The sequence below is a fragment of the Medicago sativa genome, chromosome 1 (genome assembly GCF_051527215.1).
Source record: "Medicago sativa cultivar Bolivia chromosome 1, Bolivia_mono, whole genome shotgun sequence".
In the NCBI taxonomy this organism is placed as follows: domain Eukaryota; kingdom Viridiplantae; phylum Streptophyta; class Magnoliopsida; order Fabales; family Fabaceae; genus Medicago; species Medicago sativa.
This window is the reverse complement of record NC_140749.1, coordinates 8,010,722-8,037,246: the sequence shown is the minus strand read 5'-3', so window position 1 is coordinate 8,037,246 and position 26,525 is coordinate 8,010,722. Positions and strand designations below refer to the sequence as shown.

The window sequence follows — 26,525 nt, the reverse complement described above, 5'->3', positions numbered from 1 at the left end:
ACAATTAGACAATAATTTCTTACGAATACTTTTGAATTATCAACAAAGCTTGATCTAGTAGAAGATGTTAAACTCCCTTAACATGACGAACCAAGATTTGAGTTTTAGCTAAAAGAGATGTTTACATTCAGTGTCTACCACACATGAATAGAATTATCTCTAGTGAGGGAGCCTATAAGAAACAAAACAAAAAAAGCATCCATGTGATTAGACCTAGGTCTACACGTCTGAAGGCCTTAAAACTCACATTGACCGAGTTCTAGCCATCGACGGATGTTCGACCCATAATATGTATACTCAACTCATTCTTTTATGGTTCTCAATAAACTTTACAAAAGAAGGAGGTTCCTAAATAAAAGGAGATATGCCGTTCATTCGACTTAAATGCAACACATCTAACTTGAAGCATGGTTGAGTGTTGGCCGAGGTTACAAAAGTTCCATCCGAAAACACTTCCCTTTTTTATTATTAAGATAAGATATGATGATGATGATCTCAAAATCTTCAAATATTATTTACATTGGAGGTAGATTTTTCCAACAATTTTCCCTCCAAATCAAGGAGATATTGGCACATGGTTTGGTGCATCTCTAGTTCTCTACCGACGCCAACATAAAGAATTAACTCACATTTTCTTATTGTTATGGCATTGCAATAATTTGTTCCATTTCATATTATTTTACTTCCTTGCTTTTATGTTCGTTCACTCAGTACTTGTTAATGACTTGGGAAAATGACATGAACGGAGCCAGTTCTTCCCAACCAAATTGCATTGACAATGATTCCACAACTTGTGTGCTTTGCTTTGGTGGAAGACACTAGTAATATTTTTTAAATGAACTAGAGTTTGCTTCCGTCCATTAATTTGTTAGAATGTTGAATCATCTTGGAAAACAAATAAAAATTGAACCGTTTATAGCCAGGGAAAAAAACATTTGAACTTTCTTTTTGTTAGCTTTTTTTTTTTTTTTTTTCTACTTTGATTTGTTGGCTAAAGCATTTGAACTTATAAACCACGCGAAGAAGTTTAATTTGAATTTTGTCCCTATTATTGTTTTTGTATGATATATTTTTTTTTCTTTTATAAATTTTCACTCAATTCAATCCTTCACTTTTTGAATTACTAGACTTCACATATTTGAGAATTCATAATAGCGTTGAAATAATTTTGAAGGTTTTTTTTTTTTTTTGTGGTGGTTAGGGTTTGAACTCCAGACCTTGCATATATTATGCATTGTCCCTACCAACTGAGCTAAGCTCACGAGGTCGAAGGTTTAAACATTAGAATAGGATGAGTAAAAGATATTAGAAAAGAAAATTTTATAAACTTTGAAGGATTTTATATGATGTATGTATCAAGTTGGAGTGACTTGAGTGGTGAGGACTCTCTCAATACTTAAACAAGTAATCACATGTTCAAATTATAAAAAATCTATATGTAACGTATTCTACTACTTAAAAGGGGAGAATCACCTCTCTGACTTCAAATTCTTTGAAGGAATTAACTAATTTCTTTTGATGTTAATTTAGGATACTCCTTGTGCTATATAACACGCACACACACAAAGAGAAAATGAGAAAAATTGTTACTTTTGATTTTAGGTCGAATTTAATCTTCTTTTGATTTAGGTCGAGTTTAGTTGCGAAGATTTTGAGAGAAAACTAGAAATGAACTAATAAATTTTAACAACTAAGATAGTATCCCGTCAAAATAAAAAATAAAAAACAAATAATACAAATATTGATAATAAATAAAAATTACAAATAGCACGTGTTTTTTAAACATATATAGGAGTACAAGGGATACTCTAACTCCTACAACAAAATTTGTAAAATAAAACTCCAACAACAAAGACTCAAATACATCGCAAACACCCTAATTAGAGTGCTCCCCCCTATGATACATGTTTAACGTGCTACAGCAACTTCACTTTATTAGCAATCTCACCTTTGAACACAATGTCATTTCTCATGTTCCATAACCCCATATTGTCGCAAGCCAAATTAATTGTGTCACAAATAGCTTGTGATTAAGGATAGTTGTCTTTCTATTGGTGAAATTGAGATATAAGAAGAAAAGAGAGAAAATATTTGAACGTATAATAGGTTATGAAATAAATTTTATAAATGAGAAAAAAAATTAAGATGGAAAAAAATTAAAATTTTACAATGATAAATGGTGCATTTTTTTTTGTACAAACCATGCATGCTCGAGCCGATAGGACCGTTATGGGTGGCAAAGTTTTTTGAGATGATGAGTGGTAAAGTTTTCCCTCAAAAGATTGAACACTACTACATTTTCAGAGTTGGATTTGAACCAAGAACCTCTGGTTGAGCCGTAAGAGATCTCTTACTCTTATCTTGGCGTTCTTGAGTATTGATGGTGCATTTGATAAGACGAAACATTGCACATGTTTTAATAGTGTATTTCAAGATGACATAAATTGTTTAGGAGAACACCCCCTCCCTTTTTTTTTGTTGCAAAATTGTTATACAAATATCATTTCTCTTTATTTATTTTAAATTTTCATTTGGGTTGAGGTTGTAATAAATTAATAGGAAAAAAATGTCAAATTAAAAACAAAATCATTTTCATGATTGGGCCTTTTTGGGCCACCATATATTAAAAAGAAAAGATTCTAATTTCACCCTTGATCTTTCTTGCGGGCCCTTTGAAAAACCAAAAATGTTATCCGATTTTTGGATTCTATAATTTGAATGAGATTTTGTCATGAATTTTGCTCTTCACCCTGCACATTTTGCTCGCGTCATGCAGCCATGCCAAAATTACCCTTGCGCATGTTAAGTAACGCTGTTCACTTTAACTCACGCTGCGCAAGTTAAGTGACGCAACATGAGTTAACTCACGCAGGTGCTATACCCCGCGTGAGTTAACTCACGCTAGTTTATATTCCAAATTCACGTGAATTGCTAGCAGCCAAGCAAGGCACATGGGAGCCAAAGTGAATTACTTGGGAGCCAAAGTGAAACCGACCAATCCAATTTGCATTTGAGAAGGATCTCTGGCCGGTGTTATAGGTACAGAGGAATCAAATTGGCCCACTCTAAGTTTTTGAAGTGCTGCAAATGACTCTCTTTTGGCTGCTTCAAACTACCGAGTGCAAGATGCCAATGCTACAGGAATTGGTCGAAGCATCTCCTGGAAAAAAGAATGGATTTTCGGTTCAGATGCAAGCAGAAAACACAAAGTTATTGTCTATTATTCTTCATATCCTCAATGTAGTGCCTCTATGCACTTTGTTGCCTTTAAAAACACACTGAAATGTGGTACACGTAATTCACTTCACTTTGGCTCCCATGTGCCTTGCTTGGCTGCTTGCAATTCACTTGAATTTGGAATATAAACTAGCTTGAGTTAACTCACGCGAGGTATAACACCTGCGTGAGTTAACTCATGCTGCGTGACTTAAGTCACGCATGTGTAAAAAAACTAAGTCACATTTTTTACACTTGCGTTAGTTAACTAACGCAGGGGTATTTTGGTCCGGGCTATAGGGCGCGAGTGTTTTGTGCTGGGTGAAGAGCAAAATTCTTTTGTCATTCATTTTCAAAGTGCAAAAAACTAGTCACGGTTATTTTAACCATGATTCAACCGTGGCTAGTTGCTTTTTTCAGGATTTTTATCGATTCAGATTATAGAATCGAACATAACAAGTAATTTGGATTGATTTTAGTATCTAAACTCTATTTTTATATGCTTCAAACCCCTCTAATCATGGAAAAAATGTGAAAATTTTTTTTGACAAGAGGGGTTCAAAGCATGTAAAATAGATGTTCGGTTCTTAAAATTTGAATGTTTAAAAACACTTGTTTTCTGTTCGAATTCTAGAATCCAAATGGGTAAAAGACTTGAAGAAGAAAAAACAGCTAGCCACGATTAATTTTTTTGTTTTTGAAAATAACGGAAAAACTCGTTTCAGATTCTAGAATTAAAAAAATCCAAGGGAATTCTCGGATGCGCGAGAAGTATGTAAGGTGCGATAAGAAATTCTCAAAGGAAGAACAAGCACATGTCCACTGTTGGGAAAAAAAACTTTTCTTTTTAAGCCCCCCAAAATATCCAAAGACCGCAAGAAATACTGAATTTGCCCTTATATACCGGATAAGTTAGGGAGAAAATTGGGAACATATACCGGATAAGTTAGGGAGAAAATTGGGAACATATTTGGTTCTATAAAAGCGTAACCAATATACTCATGTTTTCCTTAAAAAAAGTATAGTATACTCTTGTTGGTGTGGAATTCTATCATGTGGATATATTATACTCTCTTAATATAGTAAAAGATTCATGCACGTGAATGCGAGTGCTTACTATTTAGATTATTCACTATCAACTTGTGTTAACCTTTTACAGTAGAATGTAGAAGAATGTAGTCCATATCTAGTTTGTTCGCCGTGTTCGTCTATTTGATCTAACGACCTCGCTTATATCGGGGAAAAAAATAATAAAAGATTCATTGATTGATCTAATTAATTAAATGTACAAACATGTTCATACATTATATCTCTACTCTACATGTCTCTCACTGAAAAATAAAAGGATGTATAAATAACATTACTCTTAATTAGTTTTTGTTAAACCAGTCAATCTCTTTTTATCATGACAAACCGCTTCCAATAGTTGTCATGCATCTCCCATGTAAGAATCATACCATGATTACATTTATACACTTATATCGACAACATATCCAAATAAGAATAAGCTTGACCATTAATACTATTACACTATTATGATAGTAATAATAATTAGACGATGATGTGGTTAGCTTGAATTAAGGTAATTAATTTATGCGTTTTTGCCTACGAAGGTCTGACCAAACTGTCAACCTTTGGGGGCAATACGTTCAGAGGTGATGCATCTGCCATCACTTGTCGTCACCCTGAAGGTCAAGGTCTCTCAGGTTAATCAATGATTTTCAAGCCAATTTGGTTCTTGTGATTCAGATTGTGTTTCAGATCTGCATTCTGCTCTGTAATTTCAAGTTTGATGTTCCGCGGTAACTGCCGAAGTTTCCGCCGTAGGTTAACTTTTGCGGCAGTAAATTGTCGAAAGGGTATTTCAATATTTTACTGGTGTGTTTCAGCTTAAACACGTGTGTGAATAGCAATTTTGGTTTCTACACACAATAGCCATCTTTCTCACTTTCGAGTCCAAACCCCCCCCCCCCCCAACAAAAACACCCATATTTCACGAAATATTGGTTTCTACACACAATACAATCATAATGGACTTCATATATATTATTTCCATGTGAATGCAAAGGTATGTACTATGTCGATCGGATCCTACAATCTAAATCTTAGAAATTGTGGTTGGACCTAACACAATCCCATAAAACCGGTTTGTGAGGTGGGGATTTCCCCCACTAATAAATACATCGCCAGACCATCTCATATTCGATGTGGAACTCTTAACACGCCCCTCACGACCAACACTATTGGACTTGGTTCGTGGACATAAACAATGGGTGGCCCGATAGCAGAAACCTGATTGCATGTGGTCAAATGGATCTTGAAGAGTCTCTGATACCAACTTAGAAATTGTGGTTGGGCCTAACACATCCCACAAAATCGGCTTGTGAGGTGAGGATTGCCCCCACCATCCAAATTTTTAAACAGCCTTCTAGAACAAGGAATGCCTTTTCATTCTTTAGTTTGAACCGTAATAGTACATAATAATATATTAAGTAATAATAAATCATATATAAGGCATGTGATGAAAGTAATTGACAAAGATATGAGAAAACAATTGAAGAAGACTAAACTTATGGGACACGTTAGTTTTGGTCAAATTAGAATCCGATGCTACTATTTAGCCCTTTAAAGAACATAGAGACAAGTGGTAAATAATGCTCAACGAAAATCATCCACTTCCTTCCACCCATTGTGTGACTATGATAGATAGATAGTAAGCCCAACTAATTTAAGGCATGACCTTTTTTCATGGTAACCAATACCTGTGTGGCGGTGCCTTTACTTTAATTTGCTGTCCACTCAAAAGAAGAGAGGGGGAAAGAAATTAATTTATGCGTCCAATCATCCCATAAAATAAATTATTTCAAATAGAATGTGATGGATCTTTAATTCAATATTGATATGATTTAGAATTAGACAAGTGATGGTGAGACTCTAATTTAAGAGATACTCCAAAACCTAGTTTCTCCAAAGTTTATGGGAGGAGTTGTTACATTTTTTATAACTTTAGATTCTTCTCCTTTTATTTTTCTTGTACAAAGATGTGCACTTTTAAAATATGTGGAGTTTTTAGGTGTGAGAACCAGGATAAAGGTAACGCAAGAAAAGCACTCACTATCCAAAGTGGAAAGAAAATTGCTCTTCTCCTTTTGAACACCGTTCATTTTCTTAATTCAGTGTGAGTTAATACGTTTGACATTTTTCAACGTGAGTTAACTCACGTTGTCACTTTTAAAATCAATGATTGTACCAATTTTAAAAGTGTCGACGTTAGTTAATTCACGCTAAAAAATATCATGCGTAAGTTAATTCACGTTTAATTAAGAAAATGTGCAAAACCAAAAGGAAGAGAGCAATTATCAAGTGAAAATTCAAGCAAGATACAAGTGATAGGAGCTTTTGGCTTGGGCCTCCATTTTCTATTCAGTCGGAATGCAATATCTTTATGAAAATTTCTTTTCACACCCTACCTTCTCATAAACTTTATTATAAACCAAAAATAGAGGATTTTGGAAGGTATTTTTTAATATATTTTATACTATTCGGATTATATAATTCTAGAGCAATGCTATATATCAAGAAAGATTTTATCAAGAAAGATTCAAGAATGACATGGCAGAATAATCACCCTTAGATTTTATTAATAAATTGTCCCGAAATTAATGTTAGCCAATAAAATCTCAGCCTGGCCGGAAATCATGGGGTGGTGGGTGTTATGTATTTTTTTTTTATGAAAGGTTAATAAATAAGACTGAAATCTAAGGGTGATTATTCTGCCATGTCATTCTTGAATCTTTCTTGATAAAATTATTCTTGATATCTAGCATTTTCCATAATTCTAAATTTTGTAGGGCGTGTAAAAAAGACAGTAGGGTAAGCAAAAAATAGTGTCTATGTTTTCTTTATGATTCAAGTAATGTGCATAGTGCCGTATTGTTGTAGAAAATGTATTATCTGCCTTTTATAGTTTTCTTTAGAATTTCTAAATCATTTTTTTTATCAAAATTAGTTTTATTTTAATCAATAACAAATGCACCCCACAAGTGAAATCGAGATAAAGCTAGTAAATCTTGAGGTTTGAAAGGTAGATAATCCTAGTTTGTTTTTATGGAAATGAATTCTTACATTCTATATTTGGCGATTTTAGCGTATTTAGGAAACAAATTACAATGCAAATTAAAACAAATTATTTGAATGACAGAGAATGATTAATTAAAAGAGAGATAAAGATGTTATGTAAGTAAGTGTGGTTCAGTTGATAGTTAACAATTATTTATAGCATCTAAAACTATCAAAAATTATTTTTATGAGTGTTTGGATATGCTTCCGTCAAGAAACTACTTATTGTAGAGTTAGTGAGGCCCACGTCAAGCCTAATTCCACTTTGTTTCCAAACATAGCATTAATATTTCCTACCCATCAATTTAGATTGAAAATTGCTATTATCCCTTTGAAAATTACTCATTTCCTTAACTCAGCAGGAGTTAATTTTCGCTTCATATTTTTCGGCGTGAGTTAGTTCACGCGTGCACTTTTAAGATCGGTTGAAGCGACATAAAAAGTTGTCCGTTGAGTTAAGGGAATGAATAATTTTGAAGATCAATTTTCATTTAGATCGAACAATCTGATTGAAATCAATGCAAAAGTTCTAGAATCAAATTTGTTTCTTATTGAGTCTAATTGAATGTTTAAGACAAGAAGAGAGAGTTATTTAAAAATGGAAGGGTAACCTTTTTTTATCTCCACCATCTAATCAATCCACCTCTACCTTAACACGATACTATTTCTCTTTTCTCTCAAAAAAAAAAAGTTAAGGTATGGTGATGATACAAAGATTCAGAGTATGAAGTCATAGGGTCCCCACCATTGATGTGACACTGTCACCTCAGATTGCGTCACCCATGTGTCACGCCAATCAAAACCTAGTCAACTAAATTCATTTTTACACCTTCAAAACAAATGAATCATCCTTTTCTTTCTTTCTTTCTTTCTTTCTTTCTCCATCCATTCCGCGGCGCCGACAGATTTGCATTATAAGCAAGCAACCATCCACAACGTGCCAATCTACACACAATTAATAATACACCCATCAAAATGAAATACCAAAATAACTAAATTAAAAATATAAATCATATGTCAAATCATCCAGCATAGTATACAATAATGTAGTATAATTTGTCCACATTTAACATTAGTTTTGTGGTAAATTATTGAGAAAAATTTAAATAAAAATAAGTTTTGATAGAGTTATAAAGAGGGTATCGATCTCTTATCTTAAAAGTTGGTTTTATATGGATGATTTGATCAAATAGAGAAATCTAAGAAGAGATTGAATGTTATTAGTTTGAGTCATTTGTCGGTTATATCCAACTATCCATGCATCAAATTAAATAATGTTGAACGTAAGATGTATTCCAAAAAACCAAAATTTATATAAAATTTAAGATAAAACCTAATTATAATTAATAAAGAATGGCATCCTTAATGCTTACAAGTAAATTTCGTAAGGTTGAATTAGATTTAATCTGAAATCTAAATTAAAAGTATTTTTGTTTATCATCCTATAAAATATAAATCACATACTCCCTCCGTCCCGGAATATCTGACCCATTTTCTAAAAAAAAGTGTCCCAAAATAAATGAGTCATTTCAATTTTCAATACAACTTTCATCATTCCCAATACAATATAACTCTAATAAATACTACTTTCATCATTCCCAATACAATATATTCCACTTTCCCCTTTATTTATACATTTTTCTTAATCTGTGTGAAAAACTAAATTGGCTCAGATAAAACGGGACGGAGGGAGTAATAAAATACTGCAATGACATTTGATTTGTTCAGACAAAGGTTTAAACTCCTAATAATTTTTTATTTCTTAACATTTACTATATGATATGCAAATTTTGCTGCCAGACTCGTTAGAAAAAGAAGAAGAAGAAGGAGAAAAAAAAATACTCATATTTTGTCATCACATGAGACATGTATTTATTACGTATCGATACATTACTATTAATTTCTTCCAAACTCCAAAGTTTGTATTGATAGAAGAAAACAATGGAGTAATATTCCATTAAAGTATTCTGTGTGGATTGAAATTTAAATCTTGTTTAGGATTCACGTGGGCCTAAATTTATTTTTTTTTAAAATGCAAAATGCATGTTGCTTTTTCTTTGATACAAAAATGCATGATGCTTTTAAAAGTGAATTATAGTAAGTATGTATAAACAAATACTAAAATAATGTATATTGTGCATGGTGACCAGGACTGGAAGTGCAGCTTCCACGGACACAGGCTATGGCAATATTTACAAGAAGAAGAGTTTTGGTCCACTCATAATATCCATCACGCATTATTGAATCCTCAATGAGACCACGTCGTTTATTCCCACTCATTTTAGAATCCAATTATCCAATCAAGATTGAGCTCTTGCAAGAAATAAGTCAATCAACTTGTATAGTAATGATGATACTACACAAATCCATCAATTTAGTTCTTAAAATATTACTCTCTCTTTAATTTAATTTTTAAATTATAAAAATATATTACATAATTTTTAAAGTGCATAAAATTCGCCAATTTAGCGCTTTAAAGTATGTGAAAATTCATCCATTCCGTCCCCAAAATTTCTATACGAGAGACTAAATTGATGAATGTCATATAGTTTAGGCACTCCCCTATGAAATATGACCTGACATCTAGTGATTGATTTTGTGAAGGAGTATTTAAATTAAGGGTCTCACTAACCAGTGCCCTCAGGACAATGGTTACGGAAATTATAAATAAAAAAATTGTCTTGAAAATATAAATTTTGACATTTAATTAAGTAATAATTACACAATTTTTTATAAAAAATTATTTGTTTTGATTGTTTAATCAATACTTTGAGGGCAATGTTTAGCATTCTCTTTAAATAAAAGACTTAGATTCCATCTAGTTGAAAGTTAATTCTTTACTAGTATAGTGACCCGTGCCAAGCACGGGGAAATAAAAAAAAATTTGATCAAATGTATAGATTTTATATTATGTTATCTTAAAGTTATAAGTGTGGTTATAATTTAAATTTGATATGGAAAAAAATATCATCTTAATTTTGTTAATTTTGTATATATTTTGAAATATCTAAACATTGCACATAACGATTAAAGTATTTGGATTTATACTTATACTAATTATTTGTAGTATAAGATGTACTCATTGTTAAACTTAGCATATGCAATATTTTTGTAAAAATACGCCGACGTACTGTATATTATTATTTGTTGACATAATGTATTTTATTAATCATTAAAACTAAAATATTTGTATTTTTTTTATATAATAGTTGTGTCAGATGTATACACCTAGTCTGTGAATGCAAACGTTAAATTTTTTACGGGTGTGTATAAATATAGTTTGGGCTACAGAAACGCCAATTGTTATTTGTTTTTATTTTTTTACAAAACAAATGGTCTAATGTAAATATTGTATTTTAAGGTAACAACGATGTAAAAGAAAAAGTTCCGCGTATTGTTATACCTGAAAAGTGCATCAATTAAAAGTCAATAGCAGGAGGATCTGCTTATATAGAAATTGCATGTCCTGTAATGACCAGTCTGCCTTACAAAGAAATTAAAAAAAAACGACTTCCAAACAATACGCAACTTTAGTTTCCTAAGTTATAGCAACAACAATTCTAAAACATAATCAATGATCATACTTTTTGAAAAACTTTGCGATACACAACATTTGTGGTCTCCTTTTCATCCAAAGATGAGCAGCTTCAAACCTTTTCTAGAAGTAACTCGAGAGACAGCGACAAAGAGTTGTCCATGCGTGAACACGGGCTTAGGAAGATAAACTCTCACTCGAGATAAAGATTAACCCTGACTTTTTTTTATTGTCATTGCAAAACAAAGTGTCAATGGAAATTTTGTTTGTGCCTGAATTTGAAGGGTAGTCCTGGATCACTCAGAATAAGATTCATCCCGGGAATGAATACCCTGGTACCTGCCCTTTTTCCTGTAATTACAGTAGCAGCTATCGTGCTCTTCCCTATATGTGTAACTGTCAGCCTCGTACCATTACACAGTCCATTGGCCTGATCGATGTTTCTCATCAGCATAACTGGACATCCCACCTTTAGTTTCAACCAGTGATTTGGAATTTCAGAGCTCTTAATACCATTAAGAAACTCCGTTGTGAACCACTCGCTTTGGACATCAGAATTTTCACCCGATCGACAAACAGAATCAGAGCTTAAATACTCTTTCTCTTCACCTGGAATCAGTGACATCATATATTCGTTAACATGCTCAACTGAATCAAGCGTTGGTGCGAGTATTCCCCTTTCTTGGAAAAATAGCGGGTCACCAAGGTTATCATTCAAATCGGGATACACAAAGTCTATAAGTGGCATCAAAGGATTTGTTGTGTCCGACATGAGCAAATCTTCAGGAATTTCTACCTTCATTTCACCATTCTCATCCGAAGTGTCGTTGTCGTCTCCAATTGAGAGTATCCACTTACCAAAATTAGCAATTTCTTCCTGCTCCGCAGGTACCGAAGATGCACCCAATCTCATATTAACAGTAAGCCTCAACACATTACAATAAGCTCATATCTTTTATGAATTGATTGTGGCATCAACAATATTCTGCCTCTTTCCTTTTCGGAAAACAGGCAATATCTGCCTGAAATCACCACCTAAAACTACTGTCATTCCACCAAAAGGTCTAACCTCATTTAGGGGATCGTTCTTGGACATGATATCACGCAATGATCAGTCAACTGCCTCAAAACACCATTGGTGCATCATTGGACCCTCATCCCAAATTATCAACTTTGTAGCACGCACCAGATCTGCCCTAGGACTATCCTTTTCCATCGTAAGCGATGACGCCTCATTAATCTTAATAGGGACTGTTAGCGTCGAGTGCGTGGTTCTTCCACCTGTTAATAGAAGAGCCGTTATACCGCTGGATGCAGCATTCAATACAATTAACCCCTTCGATCTAACAGCAGCCGACAATGTTTTACATATAAAGGTTTTTCCAGTACCACCGTAACCATATAAGAAAAAGAAACCACCGTCGTCAGAACCATGATCTTGTCATGCACACATCTTTGTTCATCAGTCACCATCAGTAACAGATCAGCGTATGTCTTTTTCAGTTCAACTTTGTTGTAATTTAGCTCATCAACGATAAGCTTGTTTGTGAAAGTTGGCATGTCTGCTGCGTTTGGCATGGGCATAAATTTGAAGTCAGTAAGCGACTGTCCGTTTTCCTGAAGCAGCATTTCAATTTCAATCAAACACAGGTTCTTCATGTCATCGTCACCGATATGCAGATTTTCATATTAAATGTAAAGTCACGAAATTAATATTAACACCTGAAGAAAAATGATAGTAAGAGAATATATGCAATGCAACAGAAAAAAATGATATTAAAGTCACGACTCAATTCTTAATCAAAAAAAGCTTCTCCAGCTTAACTCAAACTAAAAAAATATGCTTATTTGTAAAGGATTTCCCAAGCAATTATTTATTTAACACGAAAATAAATAGATATAGGAACTGCTACAAAATGATGTCATGATAGCTCGCTAATCTATATAACATGAAAAAATAATCAATTAAAGAACAGAAAATGTGATCAAATTAATCAAGATATACATAGTGGAAAGCTATATATGACAGTTTTGTGGCGTTGACAGTAGGTCCTGCATTAACCTTATGATGTTTGCATTATCTATGGGTGTGTTGGTGTCAGTTTTGCGCTGCTACTACGTGATGTAGCCGCTGGCTGGGAGGCTTCTGTGTGTGCATAATTGTTGCTGCGTCCGCTTGGCTTTTTTGTTTTTTAGTTGCAGGTATTTCGGCTTGTTGTAGTGCAGCTGCAATTTTTTAGAGGATCTTTGTGGGCATTAGATTGTTAGACAGGGGTACTCTCGTGTAGGTAGCACCACGGTTTGTCGTGGTACTTTGTTGGGTTTGGTCTTTGATTAAGGCAACCTAGTTTACACCTCGGCCTCATGATTTTTTGGGTGCAGGCGTGTTGCATTTGTTGGTTCTTGTATTCATCCTCTGTTCATTTCCGCGAGTGCTTGGCGTTTCCTATGCACTCTCAACGAAGAATAATATTTGTCGTCTAAAAAAAAATAGTGAAAAGCTCTCTGGTGTGTCTACTTTGTTAGGTAGCCTTGAATTTATCTCTGTTTTACTTAAGTTATTATTTTCCTACGTGCATACACTCATATTTAAATCCTTTCATTCTATTCTATATATTGCTGTATAAACCCGTTGTCATGAAATAAAAAAATATTTAATAGTGTATTTGTTTATTTTTTTTGAAAGAATATTGTATTTGTTTATTATCACTACTTAAATAGATAAATATATTTATTGAGATAGGCATAAAATACTTTGAGCACGGCTATGTTAAACATTTTTCTAAACTGTCCTTTTCAGCCAGAGAAAAAAATGCAAAAATTAGATCGTAAACAAAACAAAAATGGTGCATAGATTTCATAATAAGTACAATAGACATTACCCGGAATATTCAGATGCTTCCTAAGTTCAAATAAGATACCATTGGACAGTAACTGCCATGTAGCAGCCCATACTATATCAGGGCTCGTCATTGTGCTAGTGGTTAAGAGATGCACAAACAACCAACGCAATTGATGGCCTGAACCTAACTCACCATTTTCCGTGATACCATCTATAAACTCTCTGTCGTCGTCAAGTAATCCCAAAGCAGAGCATGCTTCTTGGAACGTGTCATAGGTATGGCCATTAGTTGTTTTTATGCATCTATATCTCATGCAACCCTTCTGAACAGTCAATAGTATCCTCGTGTAGTACAACTCCCCTATACCAGGCGGCATGTAATGAAGCCTTCCAATTTGATATCCTAGTTTATGTGGCTGCCTCTGTTTGTCTTTCTTCTCATAAGTAAATCTTGTTGGAAATTCAGCACACGTTAGATCGCACGCCTACATACCGACGATTTGCTTCAAACCACGCGAGAAACATGGTAGACGCTTCCTCGTTATACATCACCACATCCTCGATGTCATGATCACCATCATATAGTACCGATTGTTCATTATGCAAGTGAAACGTTAGTTTGAGAACAGGAGGCCATTTATGGTGTATATCAAAAGCAAATATCCTCTAAATAGCCTCACAAGGTGAAACATAACGACAATCGTAATACTGCTTTATTTCATCAACCGGCTTGGACTTATCACGATTATCACCGTCAACAGACAACTGCATCAATGCCATATCAGGGCCTTTGTTAATGTATTTGAAAAGGTACTTGATGGAGTTGGATTTGTTACAATATTCCACATTTACATGACCTCCGTATCTAATGAGAAGATGTGGATTGTATGGAACGACATAACGATTATCCAATTGGACCCCCTGCTTGTCAACATGTATCCCAAAATCGCGACGTTTGTACCTCGGATAACCCTCGTCGTCTATCGTCGTAGTTCCTTTAAAATCCTTCGGATAATATTTCGTACATCTGCCCCTGTCCATGCAAGGCGAGAAGGGACGTGCACCACCACATGGCCCGTGCATCATATAAGAAGAAACAACATCATAAAGTCTTGGATAAAGGGTATTGTCAGGTAGCTCGGATGATATGATCTTATCAATGTCAGCACCCGTCTTCAGTTTGTTCCCTGAACTCAACCACACCAAGATATGAGCATGCGGAAGACCTCTTTTTTGAAACTCGACTGTGTACATGCCTGCCAACAAAACAATAACTATTAGTACAGTTGACAATATCAACACAATAGTTTGCACTCGAAAATAACGTGACTATGACCTGTTTATTACGAAGACAAAAATGATGTCATAATTTATTTTAAGACGAAAATGGTGTAATAATTTATTTAAAAAATAAATAAACATCAACAATGTATACCGCATAGTATTACAATGTATACCTGCATAAATTTATCATGCAGACAAAGACGGTGTCATAATAATACTTAAAAAATAAATAAAATTCTACTTAAAAAATAAATAAAATACTTAAATAAAATACTACTAATATTACAATATATATCTGCGTCAACTTTGCCAAACAATTCTTCCTTCTTAAAATCGCCCATCAATTTATCCAACTTCAATTTGAACACTCGACAAACAATATCAGGTCAATGAGATGCCTTTAAGTTTCATTCTTTAAGAAAATCTTGAATTTCTCGCCAGTTTGAATTGCACGTGATTGTTACAAACAAATCGGGATATCCATATTTCTTACAAATTGCCATTGCATCCTGGCAATTATTAAACATGTAACGCCTGCCACCCGTAAAGGACGGCGGTCACACTATCTTTCATCCAACGTTAGACGCATCAGTTTCACCCCAATCCATTGCCTCGTGCAAACCATTCAGAATGCCGCACCTTATGGTGTTTTGATTTTTTTTCTAATGTACCACAACCGTTGCGATTCAATCATAGTATAGCAATCAACAGCAAATTGTTGCAACAATCTCCTCGAGTTAACAACGTTGCCATACTCAACGACCCTGTCTTGCATTCTATATGCAATGCATTCGCGTATGGTAACTGTTATCCGTGTCCGCTTCTTATTTCCATGGTCAACAAATCTAATTGGAATATTTGTACTAAAACCATCCTCCTCGCGAGGAAAGAACAGAGGATACTGTAAAGGTATGAAATAAGGCTCAGTTTCGTACAATCTCTTATACTCCCCGGCTGCATTTCTAGCAACAACATCTATGCCATTCTCCTTATCATTTGAATCACCAATAATTAGAGCAACAACTTCGTCACATGTCAGTAGATTGTGCATCATCTCCCGTTTATGTCTTCCAAGCAATCTAACCGAAAAGTTTGGTGTTCCGCCCTGTTCCACATGATCCCGCACCTGATGAAATTTATTTGCATATTTATTAAACACGTCAACCATTTCCTTAAGTTCCTCCACCATACCTGTGTTGACTTTATTAACAGAATCACCAGAACTGCAACAATTAAGTATAAGTTAATTTTATTAGTCTATTATAGATAGCTACTGATAAAAAATTAAGAATAAAAAAAATACCTAAAAAATAAATGGAATATGAAAGATCGGTGGTGGAACCGAATTAAGATTCAAACTAATCTAATAGTTTGACATCCAAAAATCACCGCCACTATCACTATTTGAAGCTACTTTCTCTGAATGCAGACAAAGTTAACACCAAATCTCCATCATAAATTTGTGTTCTGTTTTCGGTATTTAATATTTGAATTTAAACATATAATTGTGAATTTAATTATAATCAATTAAATCAATAAATTACAATAATTATATTATTAATAGAGAGAGTAAACAACGGGTGGAAAACAAATATGAAATTAGTTTGCCATTCTAAATGATTTTTTTTTATTAATGTGAATTTTTTAAAAAAGAAAAAAATGTTTTTTTAGGGAAGAAAGAAAAAAAAATTGAAAAAGGTTCATAACTTTATGATTTATGTATTTATAACTCTAATTTTAATTATTTTATACATATTATTTAGAAAAATTTGTACAATTTTTTTTCATGCATTCATGTCGCGATATGAAAAATTGTCCCGTCTAATATAATAATTTTGTAAGATTTTTTTTATATCATTTTCTTAAAAATTGTCTCAAATTTTTTAAACATATTCATTCTTGACTCCTACGACCATCCACGTTGGATATTCCCATTTTATGTGTCTTAATGGTACTTGTCACTTCATCTATTGACAAAATAAATACACGTGTTACATGTTTTTTTCTTCTAAAACAACTTGTTTAAAAAATCAATGTTTTGTTGTAGTTGTCTCTAAGTCAAAAAAGAAAATAACCAAAAAAAAAAAAGTGATGCATAGTTATAGGTGGATTATAAGACGAAGACTCTATTAAGTCTCTCACTGATGGACCATATAAAAACACCATTAAACTTAATAAATGGGTTTAGATTTATTGAAAATGAAAATGAGAACATCTACATATCTATTAAAAATAAACAAAGCATTTATAACAAAAATGTGTGTTATCTTTAGTGGTTGAAAGCTAAACACTTAGCTTTTGATTTTCATTACCGGCGGGTGTTTGAACTTTGTTTTCTAGCTAGTGTTTGTTTTGGTTCATATGTATTGTTTTGTTGCTTTTTATTGCCGGTGTTTGGTTTGTAATATAACTTGATATTCTTTTGAGTCTTAGCCTTGCATTTCTTGTCCAAGTTGGAATCTTCTCTTGGTTTAATATATTTCATTTTGCCATATTAAAAAAATATTGTCATGTTTGTAAGATCTAACTCGATTGACAATGTCGTTATATTGTTAGATTGGACACTTTCACTCAGGTAATTTGAACTTCAACCGCACAATTGTGTTTGTTAATTTCAAGTGATACTTTTCATTTTGTCTGCTGACAAAAAAAAAAACATACATGTGTTACATCTTTTTCTTCCAAACCAAATGGTTTAAATAATCAATACTTTACTTAAGTTATATCTAAGTCCAAAAAGGAAAGGATAAAAAAAAAATTCAATGCATAGTTATAGATGCATTTTAAGGCAAAGACTCTCCTGAGAAATTGCAGAGTCTAAGGCGAAGACTCTGCGAAGTTTCTCACCAGTGGACCATGTAAAAAATTCAATTTAATGATCTTTTAGTTGATTTTAATAGTTTAGAGATTAAGTTATTGAAAGAGTGATAGTTTAGGGACTAATTAACTGTTTATTTATATGAAAATGATCATATACGACCGAGTGAAAATATTCGAAACTTTAACAAAATAATGATTGGTTCGAAGATGCTTCCCAATATTAGTATTATAGCTCAAAGCCATGTCTTGTAATTTATTATTTGATTAGCATACTTGGGGGAAAATCTCTTAGACCATCCACAATGGTGGGTGTTTCACCTATTTAGCACCACATTAAATAGGCACCTCCATTGTGGAGTATAATACATGGGTGCCTATGGAGAAGGGTGACTATGGAAGCACCCTCTCTCTCTTCATTTTTCATGGGTCCCATTTAATAAATCTTAAAGAAATAAATAAATTTTGTTGAAATGTAATGATATAAAATTATTTGTGAGACCTATTTAATAATTTCTTTTAAGGTGCTGGGTTGGAGAAAATTGATGCTTATTAAGTATTACGGTAAAATGAGTGATGTGGACATACGAATTTAATGTAAGCACCCAATTTAGGGCGTTCTGTTGTGGATGGTCTTAGTTTATTTTGGAATGTCCATTTAGCTTTTTTTTGTTCAACCGATTTGGCTTCGTGGTATATGTGTATGACTTTTGTAGGTTACGACTCCAACCACACCTTGTATTAGGATGATAACTATTTATGTTAATTTTGTTTTGGCTTCTTCTAAAAAAAATCATTAGCGACTGATAGAGACAAAAGAGAATAGGACTTTGTATAAATATTTTCGATAAATTGATGAAAATTTTTATTTATTTTTGTTTGAAAATGAAGAAGTTGTTTTTATATAATAAACAAAATCGACTTTTGATATCATTTAATTGTAAAAATGTACGAAGAGGAGACAATTGAAAAACTAACGAAATAGAAAGAAGACAATTAGAGCTGTGATTATTTAATAATTTTCAAATTATTATAGTTATTGGCAAAAAAAATTACTCTAAATGGATTTTATGAAATCATTCTTCTTTAATCACATCTAAGACCATCCACAATGGTGGGTGCTTCACCTATTTAGCACCACATTAAATAAGCACCCCCATTGTGGAGAATAATATATGGGTGGCTATGGAAAATTGTGGCTATGGAAACACCCTCTCTCTCTCTTCATTTTTCATGAGTCTCATTTAATAAATCTTAATAAAATAAATAAATGTTGTTAAAATGTAATGATATAAAATTATTTGTGGGACCTGTTTAATAATTTATTTTGAGGTGCTGGGTTGGAGAAAAATGATGCTTATTAAGTATTGTCGTAAAATGAGTGATGTGGACATATGAAATAAATGTAAGCACCTAATTTATGGTGCTCTGTTGTGGATGGTTTAAGTAAAGTTACATATTTTTTTTACCAAAAGAGAATTAAAGAGAAATTAATTTAAAGTGATATTATGAAATCAATATTCATTAAGTGCATTGATAGAAAATAGTCACATTAGTTTTTTTTTTTTTTGAAGGAATAGTCATATTATAGTTAAAATTAAATTATAAATTTTCTTTTATAAAAAAAATATAATTTTAATTACATTTTTTCAATTTGGATATCAAATAACATATTCAAGTAGACCATAATATTGGATCAGTTTGTTTTTTTCTATATAAACCTAAACGCATATCATTTTATTTTTGGACCGGATGATTTATACCTCAAAACCGATTTAAAACGCATCACAAATACCTTTACCACACCACAATTTTTTAACTAATTTTTAGCTCTATATTTTGTCATCTAATCACAAAAGGTAAATGTATATCAACGTTCACTACTCTATTCTATAAAAAAAAATATTAATCAATTAATTTGTTTTCTACATACCACTTATTCAATTTACAAATTGGGAATATTGACAAAAATGTAGGCTCTAGACTGCCAAATCATGTTACTGGTTTTCCAGTCTTGGAGCTTCTTGTCAAAGAGTTGCGATTAAAAACACCAAAAAAAAAAAAATCAGCAATCTCGTAATCTTTTTAATCTCTTTTTTAACATCAACATAATCTTTTTAATCTCTTCTTTAACATCAACATTAAAATATATAAATTAAAATATATAAAATCAAATGAGAATAACATGTAGGATAAATTGACTAAATGAAAAGTGATAGAAAAATTCACACATTCAAATACTACCCTCCAAACAGATATAATACAACACTAAAACAAACATAGAAAGACCATTACAGTGTGGAACTTAGCATTAATAATAGCATAATATATATAATTTTTTTTGAATAAATAATAAATAACATATAGAAAGACCATTACAATGTGGAACTTAGCATTAATAATAACATAATATATAAAAAAAAATTGAATAAATAATAACATAATATATGTTTACGGCTGAAAAAATGTATTAAAAAAAATATATGATCATCCTTGTAAAAGAATGTACAATTATGACTCTTAGTGAAAAAATGTATCCTTGGTCTTCCCATAAAGTATTGTGCTCCTTCTGTAGTTGAATCTAAAAAATTTAATAGTGGTATATGCATGTAGGGTAGAATGAATCTTGATCGGAACAACTTTTCAAGTCCATCAATCCTTATTCATCAATTCTCTAGCCTTATGTAAAACGAATCAGTTGCTCTCCTCCGCCTTTTTAAACTCTCTTTCCACACCTGAAATAAAATCAAAAAATTGAACGTGTCAAATTCACTACAAAGCTAAATAGAAACAACACACATCTTGATCCAAATAGAAATACAAATCAGCAAATTCTCACGATACCAACATTTAACATCCTTATTCTTTGACGGTGAACAAATTTTTTGGTGTAATTTAGTTGTGAAGAGATACAAAGAAGAAACAATAAAAAATATAACGAAATATAAAAAATCCAACGAAATAGAAAGAAAGCTGATTGGAGTTTTGATGTGCATTAACGAAATAAAAGGGAAGAAAAATACCTGAAAATTAAGAATAAAATTATGAATAAAAAATTTACGAAAATTACCCAAAGAAAAAGAAAGGAATATGAAAGACAACTGCAAAACAGGAGTTGTGGTGTGAAGAAAGTGTTGGCCAATGGGTCTAATTTATAATAGATTTTAGAAGACAATTACGTAAAACAACCACATTTATCTCGACCAATCAAATTCAAGCTCATGTCTTAGCTATTAAGCAAAATATAATTTTTTGTAAGGAATAATTTTTTTTTTGTTAAATGACCTGCATTTGAAAAAGGACAAAAATAGGACTATTAGTTGAATGGCATTTAATTTGTTTAATAATTTATCGGTTTTTTCGGTCAAGTCTTAAATAGTTTTGCTCCAAAAACACCAATCTGGCAAAAGATGGAGAATCAGTCTTAAATCAGCCTTAAATAAGTTTTAATGGCAAGGTCCAAAGATGGAGAATTATTATGAGCAAAAGAAAAAATGTTTTTTTTTGTTTAATAATATGGCTCGATATAAGTTATAAAATATTAACAAAAACATAAAAAAAAATTAGTTAAATCTTTATATTTTTTTCTTGTTTAATAAAATGAGCTCATTAAGTTGTTTTTTTTCTGTCCAAAAAAAAAAGTTTGTTAAATACAAATCAATTGAAATAATGGTTTCGATATGTTTATGATTTTCTTTGACTAATACAATCAGCTTCAATTCCGCTTTTTTTTTCTATCCTAAAATTAAAATTGAACAGCTTAATGATTTTTTTTTGAAGGGCGAACAACTTAATGATATTTCTTAAAAAAAAAAGAACAGTTTAATGAAATAATATTTGTTTTATTACTATTAGTTTTTTAGATTTTATACTTTTCGATAAATTATAAATTTGATAATCTTTTTAATAGATTAAAGAATATATGCAATTTTTTCTGCATATTCAAATACACATGCAATTGAAATATGATATTATATAAAACAATCTCGTTAAAATTTCATTCTTTAATATCAATTATAAAATATATTATAATAAAATTGTCTCACATTATTATTATTATTATTATATTATCATCATGAAAATAAAAATAAAAGTTAGTTCATTTCATTAATTCATAAATTCAAAAAAATGTGAATTGGCTAAAAAGAATCATGAATTGGCCAAAAAAATATATACATGATATATATATTTTAAAAAAATGATATATATGGTTACAAATATTAATATGGAAGAGTATTGAAAGCCAAATGCATAAGGATGCTTTGTTTGTTCAGAGTGCCACGTGTCATAAGAATAGGATAAGAAAATTTGTTTATTGAGAGTGCCACATGTCATGAGAATATGATGAGAAAAACAATTCCATATATAGACTTGAGGAAGGTCACAAATTTATATAATATAGATTTTTAAATAAATTTATGACTAATCGATAAAATTGTGAAGAGGGACCCTTCAAAAGTGTGACGCAACCCGTAGTCATCACCCTCCATATGGCAGACAAAATATTTACTTATTTAGCACCATCAACGGTGCATCTTCATATTTGAGTGCGAGGGCTCTATCTCTAATATGACTGACTTTATATTCATGATTATTTTTGTGGTCCCCACATCCCACAAGGTTATTCATTACTCACACTACTCCATCTTCAATCTCCATATTTACACACAAAAAAGGACAACCACGTGGGCCTATCCAATACTCAAGCCCAAAAGCATGGTGGACCCAAAGCCCACAAACCTCCCTACCATAAGGAAAGTTAAAGATCTTGCCACGTGTTGAAACGGGAACGTTACGATGACGAGGAAAGTTATGACTTTCTCAGATGATTATGTCATGGTAGTGGGACCCATCACCCCACATGTCATCCACATCAGCAGTGTAATTTTTATATTATTTAAAAAGTTTATATTAATTGTTCTTATACAAGATATAAATTTTAAGACTCTAGAAACGCTTAGAACATCTACAATAGTGTGACATTCATCTATTTAACATCAGATTAAACAGAGACACATCCATTGTGAAAAGAAAATATTTGGTGTTTATAGAGAATGATGATTATGTAAGCATTCTCTGTCTTAAATTTTTGTGGAATGTACTTATTAAATTATACACAAATGAATAAACTTTGTACGTATGCTTTATCCGTCCGAAAATATAAGTAAAAATTGGTCAAAAAAATTAATGTATTTGGTTCAAAATTTATATCAACTTATGTTACTCATTTTTGTTTACATTTTAAGACGGAGAGAGTAACTTTGTTTCTAAGGTGTCGAGTCGGAGAGATTCGATGCTTATTAATTAATACTATTAAAAACTAGAAAAAAAAATATGAGGTATACATACATGACCACTTAAGCATCTAAGAGGAGGGTGCTATGTGGTAGATGATGCTCTTATAGAGAACTTATAAATATTCTTAAATAGATGAGATTGTGACATCGATACATGTTTGAATCCACGGCTTTGGAAATGAATCAATTATTTATCAATTGAATCAAACTTCATTATCGTATTTTTAGTTTTAAGAACATGTTAACTAGTGTCTCAGAAACACTGGTTAAAAAAAGTACTCCTATTAAAAATACTTATCTTAATGTAATTTTTTTATTTTTTATTTTATAACGGTGTCCCGAAACACCAGTTAACATCAACCTCGGTTTTAATTCACGCTGTGGGAGTTTCGTTTTTTATTTTTTTATTTTTTTAACTTTTGGGTTACGTCATGGTTTAATGTTTCACCGTTCCACGTCGAAGTCAAAGTGACGTCACGGACGTTAATAACCCATGTGACCGGTTTGTGATAATTTGATTTCACCGGCAAATTTCCTCTATTCACGAACAAACTCAATTTACGTTCCACGCCCGTAAAGAATGTCGTGAGTTTCAACCATTTTCTCTTAATCATTCATTCATTATGAGAAACTCGTGCGCAACACTGGGACGGGAATCTTACGAGATTTTTGTATGTATCTGTCTTTCAGCTCTTTAAGATTACTACTTGATGTGTCCGATGTATGTATATGTATAGAAATCAAATTAGAAGGGGTGATACGATGGTATTTAACCAAGACTTGCTGCTTATGAATTTTGATGCTTAGATAAGTTTGTCTTTATTTCTCTTCTCACTTATGTAATGATTAATCACAACTTCAATGTATCAAAATTTTAAAATAATCATTGTGCATTCTGTTAGTCAAACTAGTCTCTCACGCTAAAATAATATCTTAATGCTCGTAATAATTTTTTGAGTCTTGTTAACGAGGGCCCCGAAGCACTCTTTAAACATACTAAATTAAGTAAGTAATTATTCTTTAATAATGTCAAAGTTGTCAATTTACAATGCACTGATTACACAAACTTTCATAAAAAGTTACCATTTAAGGTCCTTAACTAGTGTCCGGGGGACACCAGTTAACATTTCACTAACTTTTTAAATATAGGGATTGAAATGCCAATAAGTAAGTATTTATAAAGACTGATATGAGAATAAATAAATATATTGAATGACTAATATGACAATATTAATGAAACATTTCAACATTAGAGATTATTTTGACTAATGAAGTGCATAATCAAAGACTATTTTAAAACGTTCATACATTGAAAGACTATTGTGCCTACTCGTCACACATTCAGAGACTAAAGTGACTATTATCCCTTATTTTAATTATGGAAAATGCTCACATGTGCTATAAGGACATATGTTAAAGTATTAAGGATAAAAATTATCTATTAGAAATTGCACAAATTTATATATCAAAAAATTAGTTTTTCTCTCTCAATAAATACATGCTTTTTATGAAAACTATATATACATATTAGCAAGACCCTTTAACTATTGATGTACGTCTTTCGGTCACTATTATAAGTAAAAATCAAAATTTGACGTTCATTCATTAAATTATGTTTGTGGTTTACAATAAAGACTACATACATCATTTAATGAATGAATCTAAAATGTTGATTTTTGCTTATAATAGTGACTTGAGGGTGTATATTTTAAGAGACTTGATAACAAATGCTCTTAAGGCCCGTTTGATGGTCATGATAGGAATTATCATATTTTTTAAATCTCATGTTTAATGCACCAAAGAGATAGGATAAAATAAGCCATTTTACTATCTTATTCTTACTTGCTTTTGTAATTTTTATGCTGAGTGTAGATTGAGTTAGAAACCATCCATATATGATTAGAAATTGATTCCTTATTTATTATCCTGATATTTTTTTCGCTTTTAAAATTTTTAAAATGTTGTCATTTTTAAAATAATGATATCATATTTTTGTTTTTATAATTAATTACATACCATTTTTAAAATATTTAATTAATTACAAGAGAGAGAAACTCTAGGGGGGAAGGGTCCACTTGGGACAAAGAGAGAGGAGTGATGCCGGTTCATCGTAGGAAGGGTTTCTTCAAGGATTTGGACAACAATACTACTTCCTTCTTCTTTACCAACTTCCCTGAAGATTGTCCAGGTACTGAACTTTGGAAAGTTTTCAAGCGTTTTGGCCGTGTGAAGGAGGTCTTTGTACCGAACAAACTAGATCGGTGGGGGAAAAGCTTTGGATTTGTGAAGTTCTTGGAGGTCTCCGATGTGGAGGAGTTGGGGTTTCGACTGGGTGATGTCTGGATCGGTGACAGGAAGCTGAAGGTGAACAAAGCCCGTTTTGGAAGAGATGACCAGAAGAGAGTTGACCAGAAGGCGCCGGAGGAGAAGAAGCGGAGGGAGGTGGTTGGTGTCACTGGTGAAGGTGTGCCAAGGGTGTTAACATACAGAGATGCAATTTCAAATGTGAGGGTGCAAAATCTGGGGGCTGGGTGCAGAACCTTGAAGCTGCTACCGTCAGAGTTTCGCCTGAAAACTTTGGAGAAGTGTTTCGTAGCTGTGCTGACCATCCATAGAGAGGCTAGTGAGGTGGCGAATAGCCTGGTTATGGGAGGCTTTAGGAAGATGATGGTGAGGCCGATGGGGGAGAAGCTAGTGCTTTTAGAGACTGACGATCCTGGTGTGATTGAGGAAGCATAGAGAAGCGGTAAGCAGTGGTGGAGGGGTCTGTTTACGGAAGTGCACCGGTGGTCCCCAAACCAAGTGGGGAAGTGCAGAAGGGTGTGGTTGAAAGTGTTCGGTCTTCCGCTCCATGTATGGGAGGAGAAAAGTTTCAATCAGATTGGGGAGCTTTTTGGTGTGTTCCTGGATTTTGATGAGGCTACGGTTGGTTTTAGTAGGCTGGATTATGCAAGGATTCAGGTTTGCACATCCACTTTGGGCTTCATTTCTGAGAAGTTTTGGCTGGAGGTGATGGGTGATGGGTTTGCTGTCACGGTGGTGGAAGATCTATCAGAGAGGGTGCAGGTAGGCCATGGCTGGGAGGTGGCCTCATCTGTATCTTCCCATGGAGGTAGGGGTGGAGAGGAGTTGGAACAGTTGCTGGAGGATGGGAGTCAGGCTAGTCCTAGAGAGTACAACTCTGTACAGCTAGGGAGGTTAGGTGGGCCGGAGGAGGACTGTGATCTTTCATGTTTGAAGGGACAAAAGGGGGTTGCAGATGAAACTTTGTTGGCGGGGCAGGATAGAGTTTCCAATTTGGAACCTCAAAATTCAAATGGACCTGTGGGGAAGCGACATGTGGAAGGGAGAGGTGTGGGGCTTGAACTGCTACAGGCGATTGAGGCTGATAACGTGGGGCCTATTGTTGTGCCAT

General features: G+C 32.8%; 1 pseudogene; it reads right to left on the bottom strand.

The window, feature by feature from the left end:
• Positions 1 to 10,913: 10,913 nt before the first annotated feature.
• Positions 10,914 to 22,472, bottom strand: LOC146952275 (uncharacterized; annotated as a pseudogene).
• Positions 22,473 to 26,525: the final 4,053 nt, after the last annotated feature.